The sequence below is a fragment of the Palaemon carinicauda genome, chromosome 28, assembly GCF_036898095.1.
Source record: "Palaemon carinicauda isolate YSFRI2023 chromosome 28, ASM3689809v2, whole genome shotgun sequence".
NCBI classification, from domain to species: domain Eukaryota; kingdom Metazoa; phylum Arthropoda; class Malacostraca; order Decapoda; family Palaemonidae; genus Palaemon; species Palaemon carinicauda.
Window position 1 is genome coordinate 81,419,942 of NC_090752.1, and position 19,114 is coordinate 81,439,055.

Genomic DNA, 19,114 nt, shown 5'->3' on the forward strand with positions numbered 1-19,114 from the left:
TTCATAAAAATTTCCTTACTTTAAATCTAAACTATTTGATCACAGATAAAATTTCTCTAAAACTTTCTCAAAGACTAGCAAGTTACGCCTTCTTTAGACTGCCTTTCTAGAATGAATCTATGAGGTATCTCCTTTAGTCTCATTAAAAGCTATTCCTATTTCGATCACTATTACTTTCCTTATAAAAGTACAAATTATTCAGTTATTTATAAATACAAATTCCTTAAAACTCGTCCCTGAAGTTTCCAAATTTCTTAAAACTTGTCCCTGAACTTTTCATTTTAAAATTCTGTTCTGATAAACATCTGCATTTGGTCTCCGATCATTCATGGAGTCCCATTTAAATAATAAGCTTAATTACACTCCAATAATTTACCTATATTCATCAGACTAACATTCAATAAATCTGTCTTAACTATTTTAATTTAAACTAATAAATTTCTGTACTTTGCCTTCTTTCTTACTTCATTGACACCATGACATTTCTCTTATCTATTCCCTTCAATGTGCCTTAACCCTTTATAAATATTTTAAGTTTTATAGCTATACTTTCCTTACATCTTTCAATCAATACGTTCTTTAAGATTTTAGAACTAGAAGTTATTACATAAATATTTTTTCCTAGACCTTAAATCCAACAACTTTCCTTAAAATCTATAATCAATCTGATAATAGTTATTAACATTTTTTTTTATCTACCCATCCTCTTATCTTATGACTCTACCATCAATTAATAAATCAGCCCAAACTTCAAACCTTTCAAAAAATCAAGTCTTCCCTAAATCATTCCCAGATACCTAAACTGAATCCTTAATCGTCCTTATGTCTTTCCATTAAGTCACTTGACCTACATTACGTAATTAGTGATGTGAGGCAGATCCCAAGAATAAGGTCATTATATGTACTATCGAGAATGGACACATTGCTTAAAATCAATAATTATTTGCGCAAAACAGCGAAATCACTTTAAGGCTTAACCAAAACTAGTAACTAAGAACATCAACCTTAGGACAATTTCTTGGCTACTTTTCAGCTACTTTGAACAAGGATCTTACGTGTGACTGCAGTACTGTTCCACTAAAGATATTTCTTTTAAAAATTTAATTAAATTTGTATTAAAAGTAACTTCTGAGATGAAAAGACGTGGAGAATGATGGACAAAAATGACCTCCTAACTTTATTGAAATTAAAATACATTACATCCATTTTTTCTTCAAAAGAACGGGAGCTTACTGAAAACCTGAATTGTATACTATCAAGAGAGAGAGAGAGAGAGAGAGAGAGAGAGAGAGAGAGAGAGAGAGAGAGAGAGAGAGAGACTTGGTCAATTTCTTAGTGAATCTGATAGATGGATTTAATAAGATTCTCTTTAGCAATCCTTTAAATAAAGATAGCTGTGGGATCAATGCTTGCACTACAGAACACGGATAGACGATGCAAGTTAAAACTAAGTTAGATTTTAGACTATTATGAATGTCTTTCAACATGGAAATCAACTTCAATATCACAAACTCTCCAGACATTAGTTAGGCCAACTTAAAGTTATGGAATAGAATATATAAAAGTAAAATGACAGAAATAAGCTAATCTCAAAATGAAAGTAGATTCATTTAAATTTTAAAATAAACTATAAACAAAGTCTAAATGGGACGAGTTGCGAAAGCAGACGAATAGTTAAGGAATGGTTTGAAGTTACAGTTCAAAGAATTTTAAACGATGCTTATAATAGGTTTCAGATGTTAAGAGCGTGGAAAACAAAGCTAATAACCCAGCAGTCACACGAACTGATAACTTGTTTAAAATAGTTACATAAATTCACAGATAATATTACTCATTGACAACAGTCTAGAGCAGGAATGTCAAACTTAAATCCCTTTTAGGGGCAATTATGCATGTGACTATGGTTTCAAGGGCCAAACCAGATTTGTTAATTATTTAAGGGCAAGACTGAAAAATAAAGGTTTATTGCTGGTCGTCCTGGTTTACCAAAAATACATTTGGGTTCAGATCATCATTTTAAATGAGTTACATTTGGCTTATAACAATTATAGGAAGTTGAAAAATCTAGTAATCTCAATGGCCACATTTGGCCCGCAGGTCATAAGTTTGACATTTCTGGTCTAGAGAAAACTCTAGACTTTAAATTGATAAAAAGGCTATATGGGAATAATTTCAATGATCTTTACAGTAAATTTTCTCTACTATGAAAGTCCCTATGGATAACGTGATTTCCTACTCACAGGACACAGGATACTTTTAGTGATCAAATTCATTTTCATGAGTCCTAAATTAATGTTTTAAATTATTACATACATTTCTGCATAGTTAATTACTAATTATTGAAGCCTCAATCTTGTTCATTGTAGGTTTGAACAAACTTGAAACCCAAAACTATTAAATTTTTCTAAGGCTAGTTTGACTAAAGAGACTTGAGTAGGAATATTCAGATACAGTAGTCTTAAATTATCCAAAAGCTTAAATACCAAAACTTTAAATTCTTTCAGAACTTAAATACTTCAAATTCTGTTAACTAGAAATATACCGAAAAGTACATGGAAGACAAAGGTTCATCCCATAAAAAAAAAATTCTGAAAATGTTGACCATATGAAACATTAAAATTACTTAATAATGATTAAAGAAATTAATCAAAATTTCAAGACTAAAATATGACTGGTTAAAGTAAGTTTTTTGGGTGGAAATTCAATTCTTTACATGAAAAGCTCAAAGACTGAAATAGTCTAGATAAATTTGGTCAAGAACAAGAAATATTTCGCCATGTATTTTTTTTTTTTTTTTTTTTTTAAAGATGAAGTTTCGAAATGAATCATTCGTAAAAGATCCATTGATTAAACTAGACTTTTCTGAAGACCTGACAGATAGCCAACTTCAGGGGAACTTCAAGACATTCCTCGGAGCTCACAGCTTGTTGACAGCAGCAGTTGTAGAGGGAGTTTCAACGTAGTTAAGATTATATCTGAAGTTTCTATTTTCCAATTGCTTTCTTCTTGTCATGGGTTCTTTAATCCTGTGAAAAGAAAATTTGAAATATCAGTTTGATATATGGATGGGTATTTTACTACAAATTTTTCTAGACCCCAACTGAAATGAAGGACCTAAAGGGAGCAATTGAATTTAAGAAGAAACTAAAGACATTACTTTTCACAAGATCATATGATTTGGAAGATGCTACAATCAAAGATTTGTATAAGTTATGATGAAAATGTTTCGTTAGATGATTAATATGGACTCCCCCGAGAAGTAGTTCACTCAACTTCAGTGGAGGGTTGGATTTAAACCCAAAACAAGTAAACAAGTAAGTAATACAGCCAAAGATTTCTAACAACCTGCCCACTTATTCCAATGAAATAGTCATTTGCAGGAAACATTCAACAAATACCCAAGAAAATATTAAATCGACGAAGTTTCAAATTTTCACCAAACCACAGAATTACGAAAGAACTCATTCAACCTATACGCTGATCTACCTATTTACTGTCCACATCCACTGAATTACACTTTAAGATGTAAAGATGTTCAGCTCAATTGTATGGTTAAGCTGTAGATTAGAAACTCTTGTCTACCCGCGAATCTATTCTACATCAAGCCATGAACACGTTACAATAAAAAACAAGGGACAACTATAATCTAAATCCACTTAACATACAGCTACTTAATGTTAATATTTATATTTATCCAATGAATAATCTACCATACTAGATTTAGCATTACTTCTCTTTAATTATGATAAATAAACCAATTATATTCACGAAGTCAATAAATTGAACACTATTCATCTTATAGATTTAATAGAAACCATTATCTAATTCGCACATTCAAAACAAGGGAATGATCTTCCTAATCGGGTGGTTGAATCAGTAGAACTTCAAAAGTTCAAAGTTGGAGCAAATGCTTTTTTGTTGACCAGGCGGACATGAGTCTGTTTATAGTTTATTTATGAGATTTGTTTTTTATGTTGTTAATAGTTTATATGTGACATGTCTGTTTTGACGTTGTTACTTATTTTAGATGATTTATTGTTAATTTGTTCTCTTCATTTATTTATTTCCTTATTTCCTTTCCTCACTGGGCTATTTTTCCCTGTTGGAGCCCCTGGGCTTATAGCATGTTGCTTTTCCAACTAGGGTTGTAGCTTGGATAGTAATAATAATAATAATAATAAGGGAAATTTATTAGTTCTATTACCAGCACATCACCATTTTAAAACGTCCCAGGATTCACAATCAGGGTTCAGCTGTTGTCTACTCTAAAATCATTATCATCGTCATTATTATTGTTAATATAAATAGCTAAGCTACAACGTTAAACGGAAAAGCAAGATGCTATAAGCCCAAGGGCTCCAATAAGGAAAAAGAGCTCAGTGAGGAAAGAAAATAAGGATATAAACGATATTAGTAGTAATGAACAATTAAAATAAAATATTCTAAAAAAAAACTTAACACCATTAAAACATGTATTTCATATATAAACTATTAAAAGACATGTCAGCCTGTTCAACATAAAAATATTAGCTATGAGTTTGAACTTTTGAAGTTCTTCTGATTCAAGTACCCGATTAAGAACATCATTCCACAACGTGGTAACAGCTGGAATAAAACTTCTAGAGTACTGTGTAGTATTGAGCCTCATTATGAAGAAGGCCTGACTATTAGAATTAACTGCATGTCTTGTATTACGAACAGGATGGAATTGTCCGGGAAGCTTTAAATGTAAAGGATGGTCAGAGTTATGAAAATCTTATGCAACATGTATAATGAACTAATAAACGACGGTGCCAGAGGTTAATATCTAGATCAGGAATAAGAAATTTAATAGACCAGAAGTTCCTGTTAAATAAATTAAGATGAGAATCAGCAGTTGAGGACCCGACAGGAGAACAATAATCGAAACAAGGTAGAATAAAAGAATTATAACACTTCAGAATAGATTGATCACTCGGTTGTGAGAGGGGGGAGAGGGAGGGGGTTGTTACATGGGAGAGAGTATATATACCAGAAATATACCGAATAAGTATCTGTTCAAAAGTAGATATTCTTGTTTTATTCTTATTTTGATTATGGTTTAGTGGGTTTATAAATGACCACAGTAGTTTTATTCTGGGATGAAAGTGTCTGCTATATTTGCACAATTAGCAATTCATTACGATTTCCATACGTAATGGGGGGGGGGGGGGCACAAGACGTTCAAATTCCATAAAGGGAGACATGAATAAGTCCCCCTTAAGGTAGTAATTTTTGGTGGGGGCAGATTAGACATGGGAGACTTGAGGCAGTAATTTTTGGTGGGGGCATATTAGACATGGGAGACTTAAGGTAGTAATTTTTGGTGGGGGCAGATTAGACATGGGAGACTTAAGGTAGTAATTTTTGGTAGGGGCAGATTAGACATGGGAGACTTAAGGCAGTAATTTTTGGTAGGGGCAGATTAGACATGGGAGACTTAAGGTAGTAATTTTTGGTGGGGGCAGATTAGACATGGGAGACTTAAGGTAGTAATTTTTGGTAGGGGCAGATTAGACATGGGAGACTTAAGGCAGTAATTTTTGGTAGGGGCAGATTAGACATGGGAGACTTAAGGTAGTAATTTTTGGTGGGGGCAGATTAGACATGGGAGACTTAAGGTAGTAATTTTTGGTGGGGGCAGATTAGACATGGGAGACTTGAGGTAGTAATTTTTGGTGGGGGCAGATTAGACATGGGAGACTTAAGGTAGTAATTTTTGGTGGGGGCAGATTAGACATGGGAGACTTAAGGCAGCAATTTTTGGTGGGGGCAGATTAGACATGGGAGACTTAAGTAGTAATTTTTGGTGGGGGCAGATTAGACATGGGAGACTTAAGGCAGTAATTTTTGGTGGGGGCAGATTAGACATGGGAGACTTAAGGTAGTAATTTTTGGTGGGGGCAGATTAGACATGGGAGACTTAAGGTAGTAATTTTTGGTAGGGGCAGATTAGACATGGGAGACTTAAGGCAGTAATTTTTGGTGGGGGCAGATTAGACATGGGAGACTTAAGGTAGTAATTTTTGGTGGGGGCAGATTAGACATGGGAGACTTAAGGTAGTAATTTTTGGTGGGGGCAGATTAGACATGGGAGACTTAAGGCAGTAATTTTTGGTGGGGGCAGATTAGACATGGGAGACTTAAGGTAGTAATTTTTGGTGGGGGCAGATTAGACATGGGAGACTTAAGGTAGTAATTTTTGGTGGGGGCAGATTAGACATGGGAGACTTAAGGCAGTAATTTTTGGTGGGGGCAGATTAGACATGGGAGACTTAAGGTAGTAATTTTTGGTGGGGGCAGATTAGACATGGGAGACTTAAGGTAGTAATTTTTGGTGGGGGCAGATTAGACATGGGAGACTTAAGGTAGTAATTTTTGGTGGGGGCAGATTAGACATGGGAGACTTAAGGTAGTAATTTTTGGTGGGGGCAGATTAGACATGGGAGACTTAAGGTAGTAATTTTTGGTGGGGGCAGATTAGACATGGGAGACTTAAGGTAGTAATTTTTGGTGGGGGCAGATTAGACATGGGAGACTTAAGGTAGTAATTTTTGGTGGGGGCAGATTAGACATGGGAGACTTAAGGTAGTAATTTTTGGTGGGGGCAGATTAGACATGGGAGACTTAAGGTAGTAATTTTTGGTGGGGGCAGATTAGACATGGGAGACTTGAGGTAGTAATTTTTGGTGGGGGCAGATTAGACATGGGAGACTTGAGGTAGTAATTTTTGGTGGGGGCAGATTAGACATGGGAGACTTGAGGTAGTAATTTTTGGTGGGGGCAGATTAGACATGGGAGACTTGAGGTAGTAATTTTTGGTGGGGGCAGATTAGACATGGGAGACTTAAGGTAGTAATTTTTGGTGGGGGCAGATTAGACATGGGAGACTTAAGGTAGTAATTTTTGGTGGGGGCAGATTAGACATGGGAGACTTAAGGCAGTAATTTTTGGTGGGGGCAGATTAGACATGGGAGACTTAAGGTAGTAATTTTTGGTGGGGGCAGATTAGACATGGGAGACTTAAGGCAGTAATTTTTGGTGGGGGCAGATTAGACATGGGAGACTTAAGGTAGTAATTTTTGGTGGGGGCAGATTAGACATGGGAGACTTAAGGTAGTAATTTTTGGTGGGGGCAGATTAGACATGGGAGACTTGAGGTAGTAATTTTTGGTGGGGGCAGATTAGACATGGGAGACTTAAGGTAGTAATTTTTGGTGGGGGCAGATTAGACATGGGAGACTTAAGGTAGTAATTTTTGGTGGGGGCAGATTAGACATGGGAGACTTAAGGTAGTAATTTTTGGTGGGGGCAGATTAGACATGGGAGACTTAAGGTAGTAATTTTTGGTGGGGGCAGATTAGACATGGGAGACTTAAGGCAGTAATTTTTGGTGGGGGCAGATTAGACATGGGAGACTTAAGGCAGTAATTTTTGGTGGGGGCAGATTAGACATGGGAGACTTAAGGCAGTAATTTTTGGTGGGGGCAGATTAGACATGGGAGACTTAAGGTAGTAATTTTTGGTGGGGGCAGATTAGACATGGGAGACTTAAGGTAGTAATTTTTGGTGGGGGCAGATTAGACATGGGAGACTTAAGGTAGTAATTTTTGGTGGGGGCAGATTAGACATGGGAGACTTAAGGTAGTAATTTTTGGTGGGGGCAGATTAGACATGGGAGACTTAAGGTAGTAATTTTTGGTGGGGGCAGATTAGACATGGGAGACTTAAGGTAGTAATTTTTGGTGGGGGCAGATTAGACATGGGAGACTTAAGGTAGTAATTTTTGGTGGGGGCAGATTAGACATGGGAGACTTAAGGTAGTAATTTTTGGTGGGGGCAGATTAGACATGGGAGACTTAAGGCAGTAATTTTTGGTGGGGGCAGATTAGACATGGGAGACTTAAGGCAGTAATTTTTGGTGGGGGCAGATTAGACATGGGAGACTTAAGGCAGTAATTTTTGGTGGGGGCAGATTAGACATGGGAGACTTAAGGCAGTAATTTTTGGTGGGGGAGATTAGACATGGGAGACTTAAGGCAGTAATTTTTGGTGGGGGCAGATTAGACATGGGAGACTTAAGGCAGTAATTTTTGGTGGGGGCAGATTAGACATGGGAGACTTAAGGCAGTAATTTTTGGTGGGGGCAGATTAGACATGGGAGACTTAAGGCAGTAATTTTTGGTGGGGGCAGATTAGACATGGGAGACTTAAGGTAGTAATTTTTGTTGGGGGCAGATTAGACATGGGAGACTTAAGGTAGTAATTTTTGGTGGGGGCAGATTAGACATGGGAGACTTAAGGTAGTAATTTTTGGTGGGGGCAGATTAGACATGGGAGACTTAAGGTAGTAATTTTTGTTGGGGGCAGATTAGACATGGGAGACTTAAGGTAGTAATTTTTGTTGGGGGCAGATTAGACATGGGAGACTTAAGGCAGTAATTTTTGGTGGGGGCAGATTAGACATGGGAGACTTAAGGTAGTAATTTTTGTTGGGGGCAGATTAGACATGGGAGACTTAAGGCAGTAATTTTTGGTGGGGGCAGATTAGACATGGGAGACTTAAGGTAGTAATTTTTGTTGGGGGCAGATTAGACATGGGAGACTTAAGGCAGTAATTTTTGGTGGGGGCAGATTAGACATGGGAGACTTAAGGTAGTAATTTTTGGTGGGGGCAGATTAGACATGGGAGACTTAAGGTAGTAATTTTTGGTGGGGGCAGATTAGACATGGGAGACTTAAGGTAGTAATTTTTGGTGGGGGCAGATTAGACATGGGAGACTTAAGGCAGTAATTTTTGGTGGGGGCAGATTAGACATGGGAGACTTAAGGTAGTAATTTTTGGTGGGGGCAGATTAGACATGGGAGACTTAAGGTAGTAATTTTTGGTGGGGGCAGATTAGACATGGGAGACTTAAGGTAGTAATTTTTGGTGGGGGCAGATTAGACATGGGAGACTTAAGGTAGTAATTTTTGTTGGGGGCAGATTAGACATGGGAAACTTAAGGTAGTAATTTTGTTGGGGGCAGATTAGACATGGGAGACTTAAGGTAGTAATTTTTGTTGGGGGCAGATTGAACATGGGAGACTTAAGGTAGTAATTTTTGGTGGGGGCAGATTGAACATGGGAGACTTAAGGTAGTAATTTTTGGTGGGCAGATTGAACATGGGAGACTTAAGGTAGTAATTTTTGGTGGGGCAGATTGAACATGGGAGACTTAAGGTAGTAATTTTTGGTGGGGGCAGATTGAACATGGGAGACTTAAGGTAGTAATTTTTGGTGGGGCAGATTGGACATGGGAGACTTGAAGGTAGTAATTTTTGGTGGGACAGATTGAGCATGGGAGACTTAAGGTAGTAATTATTGGTTGGGGAAGATTGGACACGGGAGACTTATTGTAGTCATATTGGTGGGGGCAGATTGGCCAGGGGAGATCGTACGGGCGACATATGGTCACCCTAAAAAGACAATACTACACACTATTCAGTTGACATTATTCCAGATGTGACCAAATTGAGGAAGGATCTTCACAATCGAGCAGATGAATCTGTGGTACTTCAAACTTTGTAAATTCTTTTCAGTGGAACAGGTTTTCACAAGTCATTTTACATTTCACAACTTACAGATCTATTCATGGATTTTCATGCTCTCGTATATGAGCCAAGTTGGAGGTGTCTGTGATAACAAAGTCCGAGCTTATGGCTGATTGCGTGAATTGGACATTTTGCTTGCCCGTAACCTTGACCTTTAACCTTGAACTTCCATATTTTAATCCTTTTTAGCTTTTTACATAACAATTACTCCATGCAAGTTTCATTATTCTACGATTAAAATTGTGGCCAGGAAGTTGTTCACAAACAAACAAACACAAACAGGGGGTTAAACATAACCTTCTTCCCACTTCGTTGACGAAGATTCAATCACATAATTAGCTATCACTCAGATTACATAGAAATACCTGTATTCCCACCCCCACCCCCCAAAAGCAACAAGACTCCAACCACTTCCACCAAAAAGTTCCCCCACTCCAAAAAAAAAAAAATATTGAAATAAATAATGTGATTTCATAAACATTAAATTGTCTAAATCCTTAAATCCACGCATTGGATATCCCTAAGTATACAAGTCTTTTGAAAGTTATACATTATTTTACCGGAAAAATATACCATCTAAATACAAATGAGTATATTTAAACTTTAGTTTTCAAAATACTTACTTTCAATATTTTGACCAGTCTCTTCCTAACGTCTGCTGCTATTACGTGGCTCAAGGATAAAAGAGCGCCCCTTCCCCTTCATGGTCCTGCCGCTATTTGCGTTGGTATGTGGAGGAACGTCTGAAAGAGAAATCAAGATGTTAAAAGGACCACGATCCGATTTTCCAATACTAAAATTATAGGTAAAACTAACAGCGAAATGTTTTGCAAAATATAACCTATTGAGGATAATGGCTTCGCAAAGTAACAATGATGTTCACCTATAGGCCCCATAACCCACGTAGGTATGATTTTGAAAATTCTCTCTCTCTCTCTCTCTCTCTCTCTCTCTCTCTCTCTCTCTCTCTCTCTCTCTCTCTCTCTCTCTCTCTCGGGACTCAACATCACAACAGAGTAAAGCTAGTGACCTCATTCAAGTAAAAAAAGGAACACAAAGTATTCAGGGTAAAACATTCGAATCTCCAGCTACTGCTTGGCCAATAGTATCAAGGAAGAAGAGTCTGAGTAACAAGAACGAGAAAGTTTGATCGGCGTAGTTACGCAACAACCTGATTCAACAATCTTATGGGAGATGGATAGCACGAGAAAATATTGCGTATTTGTGACAAACGCTCGTCTTGGTCAAAAGGATTTGAATCTTAAACTAGGCCTTTTTCTAATGGAAAAGGGATCAACGGGGAATAACAAAATTCACTTACGAAGCTACAACGATTTTTTTTCCTTTGGAGTGTTGGCCAGCAAATTGCAACTAACGCTGAGTCTATGTTAGAGAAATGGGTCTGGATATGGCAGTTCTTGCAATGAAGGCTGGACTAAACATGCTCAAGTTAAAAGCAAGTTTCAGGGGAAGACACAAGATGATGTGTGTGACCTATGCGAAGATGAAGATGATACTACAGTACATTTATTTTCATGACCTAAATTAAGAGAGTCAGTGGAACAAGACATAAGCGTAGGTATGTTGCAAAAGCAGAGCAGGGATCTGGTTGTATGCGTAAGTAGGGGCAATGCGTATGACACAAGAATTGAAGTCCAAATTGACCACAATAGGTTAAAAAGCCAAAACTGATGATATCCCAACTGCTATCAAGGTAGAATGGGATAGAAGTAAAATTTAAGAATTTCATTATCAATGTAGTTATGTACAGGTGAATTAAGCTTAATTAAAGTAATAAACATCAGTTTAAAAGCTTTGCAACTATTTATAAAGCGATACAGAGACCGCAAATTTATTTTGGGGCGAGTTTTGATACTTCACTTTGATCAAGTCACTTTGGTGCATTAAAAAAAAGCCTACTATTGTAGCCTACATTAATCTGTATAAAGTAACACAATCAAAGGATACTGATGTTTCCTTAAGCTACAAATACTGGCATTTGAGACCGGAAAATCCCACAACACTTCATTGTGATTCACAATGACAGACTAACTGAACAAGTTAAAGAGTTTGGCATGGTGTTATACAACTTTTGAATGTGGTCTCCTTATAATTGGGGGGAGAGAGAGAGAGAGAGAGAGAGAGAGAGAGAGAGAGAGAGAGAGAGAGAGAGAGAGACTCACATAGGCTATAATAGTAGGCTTTTTTTTAACACATAAGTGACTTGATCAAGGTGAAGCAACATGTTGCGAAATCTAAATTGACCTTTGCAAGCAGCAATAAGTACTTACACTTAAAACTGCTTCTTTCTTCTCCCACTGGAAATCCTCCTTTCCTCTCCCAGACTCTCCTACTCATTGGGACTCTCTGCTATACAGCCTTTCCCCTACCACTATAAACCCTCTCTTCTCGCCCCTAACAAGGGAGAAAAAAATATATACTTCCAGGCCCCGCTGATCTGCAACCACCACACCTACCCGCCAGGGAAAGCCACCTAGGGGCTAGACGCACCGTCAAAAAGCCCCTGTCCGGAGAGAAGCTCCGGGCAATCTAAAGAAGAAGAAGAAGGTGGTGAAGTATCAAAACGTAAGATAGCGTATGAGCGTATTAACAAGAAAGCTCCAGAATTCGTGTGTATGAATGCATACACGCACATAAACACGTGCAAGATCAGCTCTTGCAAAATGAAGATATCGTGGAATTCTACTTAAATTAGAATTCTTGAAGTCAAACGCGAGTATTGAATTAGCATTCAACACATTCCATGCTCTCTCTCTCTCTCTCTCTCTCTCTCTCTCTCTCTCTCTCTCTCTCCTGTTCGCTAAATGCTTAGGGCTGTAACGCCATCTACACTACATTAAGTACTCCTTACAAAGTATTTCAATTCTAACTACTAAATTGATTCAAATATAAATAAAATAATTCAATTTCTTAAAGAGGACAACATAATTGAAAATAATCATGAGAGAGAGAGAGAGAGAGAGAGAGAGAGAGAGAGAGAGAGAGAGAGAGAGAGAGAGAGAGAGAGAGAGAGAATTTTCAGTTATTAGGACGTTAAATAATCAAGATTTGATAGACCTAATGAGACTTAATACAGTGAAAAAAGTTCAATATACATCAAGTGCTGACATCTTTCAAATTAACGTGTATATTCCAATGCTTATGAATGCAAGAGTTAGAGAACTATCAGATAAGATCCAAGAAAGTAGACTGAGGTGGTATGGTCATGTCATGGAAATGAGTGATGGAAATGACGGTACAGGGATCGAGAAGGAGAGGGAGACCAAAGCGAAGGTGGGTGGACTGTATCAAGGATGACCTTCAATCAAAGGGATTAATCGGTGATGAAGTGTGGGACAGAGATAGATGGAGAACGCTGGCCAGAAACATCAACCCCATATAAAAGTGGGAAAACATGTAGCCAAAGAAGAAAGAAGAGGATGTCTTCAAAAACGCATACAAGATAAGTAAGCTCTTGCGTTCAAACAATTTCTTCGACCTGTCCCACTCGAAGTTTCAGGTCTGGGTAAAGTGAAAAGGGCGTTTTTTTTCATAAACATTTTACGTTGCTTCACACAGGTTCGTTTGGCGAAGACCATGGAAAAATCAGTAATATTTCAGTATATTTTGTTATTATCTTTTACGGTTTGGTGACCGTAATATCACCCCTTTACGTCAATATATCCGTTTTTAAAACGGTAAAAATCCTGGAATAAATATTACCAGGTATTTACCGTTTTTTAATATAAATATTTAACAGGGTAGCCCGTTCTAATAGTCAATCCCGAATAGGAAAATATCTGACTTTGTACAAATGAAAAAAAAAATTGCTGTTTAACTGGGCACCCAGTTAGCTCAACCAGCCAATGGGTTATACCCTCTTTTTTTCGAAAACTTTCAAATCTGTACTTTGAGCTAAATTAGATATAGCACCAATAGTCACTTCAAATTTAAAGGTCGCTCATGAATGGCAGAGGCAAGAGACAGTGACATTGCCCTAGCAATCAGGACAATGCCCTAGAGACTGACCATATATTATATGATCAGCGCCTAAGCATCCTCTCCACCCAAGCTAGGACAAGGGAGGCCAGGCAATGGCTGCTGATGATTCAGCAGACACACATATAGGCTCCCCCAAACCCCCCAACCTTAGCCCACAAGGATGGTAATGTTGCAGACACTAATGGCACTAACAAGTCTGAGCGGGACTCTAACCCCCGACTGGGAAACACCAGGCAGAGACGTTACCAATCAGGCCACAGCAACCCAGTAAATAACACTATTAATCACAATTGGCCTCAACTGAACATTAATACGAATACTTCTTTACAATAGCAATGTTTTTTAAGATTATATTATATCTAGTGATTCAAACAAACTAATCCAATATTCATTGGAATGTAATTAAAGTTTCTTCATTTAATTTAAACAAATTGTTTACGTAAATGTTTGTGAGGGGGAGTCGTTAATATACGTTACTACAACCATGAAAATTTTTATAACAATTATCATTGACAGAATGGTTCACAGTTGGCAAAAATACAATACCAAAGATTAACGTATATACCAACGAACAGTATTCCACAAATAGTATTAAATGCTAATCATCATAAGTTTCCTTATTAGTAAGGTGTTTTTTGATTAGATTAATTTAAGATGTTCTTTGATTAATTACTTGAGTGTGTTTAGCAATTTTCAGAGTTGCTTAAATTATACAAGAGAGAGAGAGAGTGAGAGAGAGAGAGTGAGAGAGAGAGAGAGAGAGAGAGAGAGAGAGAGAGAGAGAGAATTAAAACTGAAATATACCAAACACTGCCCGAGAGAGAAATTAAAACTGAATTATACCAAACACGGTCCGAGAGAGAGAGAGAGAGAGAGAGAGATTAAAACTGAATTATACCAAACACGGTCAGAGAGAGAGAGAGAGAGAGAGAGAGAGAGAGAGAGAGAAAAATCAAAACTAAAATATACCAAACACGGTCCGAGAGAGAAATTAAAACTGAATTATACCAAACACGGTCAGAGAGAGAGAGAGAGAGAGAGAGAGAGAGAGAGAGAGAATTAAAACTAAAATATATCAAACACGGTCCGAGAGAGAGAAATTAAAACTGAATTATACCAAACACGGTCAGAGAGAGAGAGAGAGAGAGAGAGAGAGAGAGAGAGAGAGAAATTAAAACTGAAATATACCAAACACTGCCCGAGAGAGAAATTAAAACTGAATTATACCAAACACGGTCCGAGAGAGAGAGAGAGAGAGAGAGAGAGAGAGAGAGATTAAAACTGAATTATACCAAACACGGTCAGAGAGAGAGAGAGAGAGAGAGAGAGAAATCAAAACTAAAATATATCAAACACGGTCCGAGAGAGAGAAATTAAAACTGAATTATACCAAACACGGTCCAAGAGAGAGAGAGAGAGAGAGAGAGAGAGAGAGAGATTAAAACTGAATTATACCAAACACGGTCAGAGAGAGAGAGAGAGAGAGAGAGAGAGAGAGAGTTAAAAAACTGATCACGACCATACACAATAATTCCTAATACCAAACATATGATATGCAAATTAGAACCTTGATGATAATAAATTAGCAGTTTCTGCTCTCTAGCTGACGACTAATTTTATATCGAGCCTAAAACTGCTAAGTCCAAACAACACGAGAATTGTTGAAATCTACGCCATGAACAAGTCTGCATTGGTTCCATTAACGGGACCAAAATCGTTTAATATGATATTCAGATCTAAAACTATGGGATATTTAATATATCAACTTTGAATTGCTTTAAAAACCTCTTTCATCCTCTCCAGGGGCAGCTATTACTGACCGAGTGTTAATTAAAACAGACTTTGGTATTAGTGATTTAAAACCGAGTGTTAATTAAAACAGACTTTGGTATTAGTGATTTAAAATATAATCAATATCTTTGGAAAGTGTTATAATATTGATCTGAAAACTATTTAGCCTGAATACAAATGCTAGCGAATAACTGAAAAGATACAGAGCAAAATATTAACTGGAAAGAAATTATTTTCACACATCAAGTCCCGCCTGAACAGACTCTTAGTGTCTGATGAAGGGCGAGAAATAAACCCATAAAAGTAAAGTAAGTAAATGTAATATAATCTTACCTGTATGTACTGTTGGATTTATGAATCTCGACTATATTTCCTGGCGTTGGTCCCTGTCTGGGCATTCACCAGCGCTCTGTATGAGATGCAAACAATCTGGAAAAAAGAAAAAATACATAATTAGGATAAAGTACGAAATTGATAACATGTAGAATTTCTCTTGAATAATAACCCACTTAATATTGGGGCGACTCAAGATAGATTTGGCAGTTGTAACTGACTTCACTATGATAATTCAACTCTATTATTAGTGTATATGAGAAAATAAACCTTACGGATCCTAAATAATGCAGAAACTTTGTGTGTGGAAGTAGGACCACATCACCACATTAAATCAACTAGGTTAAGTATTTAAGTGGGAGGAGACTATTCGTTTGTAAGTACACTTAATCTGGGATTCTCCTGAATAAGCATCTCTTCAGTACTGTTATTAAACAACTATAATGATACATGTATAAATGTAATTGATGTACAATCAAATTCAAGTCTCCTGACACAAGACTGTCAGTGACCCTAACGCGCACACTACATAAGGTTAGTAATGGTTTGGGACTGTCAGATACCTAGTGAATATGACTGTACAACGGGTAATAAGACCTAGTAAACAAGCTCCAAACCACTTAAATAACATGAAATGAGATACTGAAATCTGAGGAAGTCTGGCTGTGAAGCAAATAGCAGACGATTCCAAAGACGTGGAAGATTTTTTTTTTCATATAAAACTTGACCCAGATAATTGACTGCAGATAAAGGAAAGTTATTTGTTTGGAAGGAGAAGTGGGGGAGGGGTGATACAATTCAAGTTCATAAAATGACGAAATCGAGGGTTATATGGATAGAAGAGATATCACCAAACAATCTAATATTAACCCGAAGTGAAAGACCTTGACAAGTCTCAGTACAGAGTAAAATGGATATTTAATAAGATCGCTTATCTATGTCACAGAAATACAGGAATTAGAAATATGCTTTCCATGTCATTATTATTTTTCTCAGAGAGAGAGAGAGAGAGAGAGAGAGAGAGAGAGAGAGAGAGAGAGAGATTTGCCATTTACCTTCGGTTGTATCTACATCCAAGAACACAAGATTGGCGACACAACACACTTATTTCATAACTTATTTCTCTACAAATTTACATAACTTCATCACCATGAGAGAGTGTAAATGTTATCCTTATTCTACGAATGGTAACAAAGTTCATCTTTCCCTTTATTTGAATTACAGAAGTTTGAAAAACGCAATTTTTTTTTTCTGCGTAAACACTTGAAAAGCAGTGCGTAAAAATAGGGAACTAACCTTAAATTAAGCATTTGAAAAACGACTGCAGCTTGTACCAGATTACTTTAGTTTGTTTCAAGTTTCAAAGATCAAAACACCACCTACAAAACTAGTATTGCCACACCAATGAGAGAGAGAGAGAGAGAGAGAGAGAGAGAGAGAGAGAGGGGAATTAAAACTGAAATATACCAAACACGGTCTAAGAGAGAGAGAGAGAGAGAGAGAGAGAGAGAGAGAGAATTATATCAAACACGGTCAGAGAGAGAGAGAGAGAGAGAGAGAGAGATAATCAAAACCGAACTATACCAAACACGGTCAGAGAGAGAGAGAGAGAGAGAGAGAGAGAATAAAACAATTATACCAAACACGGTCAGAGAGAGAGAGAGAGAGAGAGAGAGAGATTAAAACTGGAATATACCTAACACGGTCCGAGAGAGAGAGAGAGAGGAGAGAGAGAGAGAAATTAAAACAATTATACCAAACACGGTCAGAGAGAGAGAGAGAGAGAGAGAGAGAGAGAAAAACAATTACATCAAACACGGTCAGAGAGAGAGAGAGAGAGAGAGAGAGAGAGATAATTAAAACTGAATTATACCAAACACGGTCAGAGAGAGAGAGAGAGAGAGAGAGAGAGAGAGAATTAAAACCGAAATATACCAAACACGGTCAGAGAGAGAGAGAGAGAGAGAGAGAGAGAGAGAGAGAGGAATTAAAACTGAAATATACCAAACACGGTCCAAGAGAGAGAGAGAGAGAGAGAGAATGAAAATTTTACGAAACGGTCAGAGAGAGAGAGAGAGAGAGAGAGAGAAATTAAAACTGAAATATACCAAACACGGTCCAAGAGAGAGAGAGAGAGAGAGAGAGGAATTAAAACTGAAATATACCAAACACGGTCCAAGAGAGAGAGAGAGAGAGAGAGAGAGAGAGAACCATACCTTGTATACTTCAAGTTAAGAGAAAATTAATAATTGAAATATATATCACGTTCAGATATCATTTATTTGCTAGAGAGAGAGAGAGAGAGAGAGAGAGAGAGAGAGAGAGATCGAATTTACCATACTTCCAACCTCTAAACAGAGAAAATTGATAATTAAAATATACAATACGTTATTTCATATATTAAATATTTGCTATAAAGGAAATCACAGCACTAATAGAATAAACGAGACTTCTAAAAACCATTAATTTTGTGTGAAAATATATTCGTCTTATAAATTATTATTTAAGAATAGACTATCAACCATCAAAGGTTGGACTGCCATGGTTGACTGATTGACAGACATTTCTCTGGCATCGTAACAGTCTCATAAATGTACATCAGATGTAACGAGAACTCGAGGGATAAATAAAGGCTTAATATTTCTCAAGATAACTTCGTACAATTCTCGATTAATTATCGTTCTTAGACTGTTGCTATCAAATCGCAAACACGAACAGAGCTGATTTTAAGAGCAAGTATGTTTGGCGTTGCATTTTAAATGGTTCCGTTTGCATAAAGTTGATTTCCATATCCTCAATGACCAAATAAAAAAAATAAAATGAGGATATTCGGATATATAGAAAATACGTTGTGTAATACTAGGAGCATTACACCTCTACTCTGTGCGGCCAGTTAAAAAGACATCCCCTAACATCACCCCAACTGTGAGCAACAAGGGAGGGGTGAGGGGGTGATTAATATAGCTCTTTGAAAGGTCATAGGTCGCACTGGACCACATCGACCTTGATATCAACAGCGTGGAAATCTTCAATAGACAAAAAGGTCATTCTAACAGAGTGCTGTCCAAGGTTATGTTCTCAGTAGCCTACAGATTTAAAGTACCGCTCTAGTATAGACTGGCCCTTCGGCCTTTCTGGAACAGTAAATGCGGTCTGATGAATAATCGAACTTACTTTATTATTATAATACTACGTTAATCATGTCTTTTAAATGCAAGGGAATTAGCCAAATGAGCAACAATTAGACTACAGGAAAATAGAAGGATAACCAGTCAATAAAAAACACGATGTAAACATTCGAGAATTAACAAATATTTTCCAAAATTTCAAACCATGCCCAAATCATACCTAGTAACATTAACGGAATCATTCATTT

At 37.1% G+C, this 19,114-nt stretch overlaps 1 long non-coding RNA gene across 4 annotated transcripts in view; it reads right to left on the reverse strand.

Annotated features, from left to right (window-relative positions):
* Positions 1-1,262: 1,262 nt before the first annotated feature.
* LOC137621678 (uncharacterized) overlaps positions 1,263-19,114 on the reverse strand; it is a 146,083-nt gene continuing 128,231 nt past the window's right edge. For 3 of the 4 annotated variants that reach the window (XR_011040285.1, XR_011040283.1, XR_011040284.1), the window contains 3 exons: positions 15,739-15,834; positions 10,236-10,355; positions 1,263-3,026 (listed from right to left, as the gene is read on the reverse strand). This is a non-coding gene — a long non-coding RNA (uncharacterized lncRNA). The remainder of the gene's footprint in view (positions 3,027-10,235; positions 10,356-15,738; positions 15,835-19,114) is intronic. The other variant, XR_011040286.1, reaches the window with a different exon arrangement.